The sequence below is a fragment of the Sprattus sprattus genome (genome assembly GCF_963457725.1).
Source record: "Sprattus sprattus genome assembly, chromosome: 6".
Taxonomy (NCBI): Eukaryota; Metazoa; Chordata; class Actinopteri; order Clupeiformes; family Clupeidae; genus Sprattus; species Sprattus sprattus.
In genome coordinates, this window is record NC_137925.1 from 11,704,248 (window position 1) to 11,706,076 (window position 1,829).

Below are 1,829 nucleotides of genomic sequence, written 5' to 3' on the forward strand. Positions count from 1 at the left end.
TGTAATAATTACAATATTATCATGCGGTGCGATTTCCTTATTCAGCAAGTGAGGAAAACTTCATTTCCCTTCATGCTTTGCGATCCATTATAGCTCATGTGCGATGCCTTCGTCTTTGCTGTGACTGTGAGGGCTTCAGAGCGCTCTGCTCGGCCGAGGAGTCAAGAGGCGTGGAGGGATATCATCGGTGTGGACTTCTGTTTGAGACGAGATGGGATTGTGCCACTGAACAGGGTCACATTTTCAAGTGGATTTTGGAGTTTTAAACTTGAATTACGTTTTTGGGAGTTTACCAATTGAATGAAGTCTGTTCTTTTATGTCAGGATAGTTTTGGGATCCAATATCCTATGCACCCGCTGACCAGTGATAACACTGTAATAGAGACACACGTGAGACTTGACATGGAGTTGTATCTCGTGAAAACACGAAAACTTCTTAAACGTGTCCTGTCTGGAGAAATCAGTTGTTCTTGTTGCTCTCATGGATCGGACCGGTACACATCATGGTTTTGCGCAGGGAACGCTACAGAGGAGCCGGAGCCTTGCTCTGCGGGTTGTCTGGACGATGGCTGGGACCCTATGGTCAGCATGCCTTTGGGAACAGCCCGCGCTGTCACACAAACACATAACCACACACACACACACACACCCACACACCCACCCACTCAAACACACATACACACTCACACACGGAGGAGTGATAATATGAATCCTTCCTGCGGAAAAGCACCTCTTTGGAGTACCGGTGACCTGTCTGATGGATTATTGTGACATTGGAACTTACCAAAAAATCAACTTGTGTGGATAAATGGAGACAGAAGACAGGTAATGGGAGTTCATATCCTTTCGGTATTCTGCTAATCAACGACTTATTTTAATATCTGATAATAACGCGCTTTCTCCATGGGTTTCATTCATGGATTCTGATACGTTAGTTCCAGCGTCTGTATGAGCGTGACATAGGACTACTGTATATTTGACGACTCGACATTCACGTATTTTGAGGTTTGGACGCATGTTCCATTATAGTTGGTTTGCCTTACTTGTGTTGAGCTATTATAAAGTCTATGGCATAGGATAGCAGTGAATTGGCGTTTCACCTTCATGGCGTTGTCAAGTGTTACACCAACCTCAAGAGCAGCGAATTTCAAACTTTAGCGGGAACAGAGAGCAAGAGGGGCAGGGGGCAGTGCGACTTCACGGTGGCTTTCTGTAGGCTATTCGGAAACATTCAAATAAGTGTCCTGTGCATTTCATTGTGTGTGTGGGCTGATTTATCGAATGTCTTCAACGTCCTCTGATATTGATCCATGCCCTGCGACCAGAATGCTCTTCCAGGCAGCGCTGCCGTTACTCCTCTCCAGGTGGACAGGTGTTAGGGAAGCGGAGCAGCATGCACAGACTAAAGGGAAATACAACATTATCCTCATAGAAAGGTGTTTTACCTGATAACCCAGAATACCGTTGTCATAAAGAGCCATTGAGAGAGTAGTATAGTAACTTAGTAGGATGTGCTTCATCCAGTCCATAAGTGAAAGGATGACAATGGCTTTATTTTGAAGGAGTGTGTGAATATATGACAGTGACTGATCTTGGCAAGTGTTTTGAGTGGTTGTGGTGGCTGTGTTCGCGTGACTTTGTGTGTGTGTGTGTGTGTGTGTGTGTGTGTGTGTGTGTGTGTGGAGAGAGAGAGAGAGAGAGAGAGAGAGAGAGAGAGAGAGAGTGGGTATGAAACATGCATGATGCTATGCTTTTGAGGAGAACATTGATCTTCACATGAAGAGGTCAATAAATTATCGCCAGAAATAATTTTTCACCCAGGCTAAAAT

The 1,829-nt window shown here is 44.8% G+C and overlaps 1 long non-coding RNA gene across 1 annotated transcript in view; it reads left to right on the forward strand.

The window, feature by feature from the left end:
* Positions 1 to 402: 402 nt before the first annotated feature.
* Positions 403 to 1,829, forward strand: part of LOC308366753 — a 61,038-nt gene continuing 59,611 nt past the window's right edge. Inside the window, exon 1 of the long non-coding RNA XR_013968691.1 lies at positions 403 to 825. This is a non-coding gene — a long non-coding RNA (uncharacterized lncRNA). The remainder of the gene's footprint in view (positions 826 to 1,829) is intronic.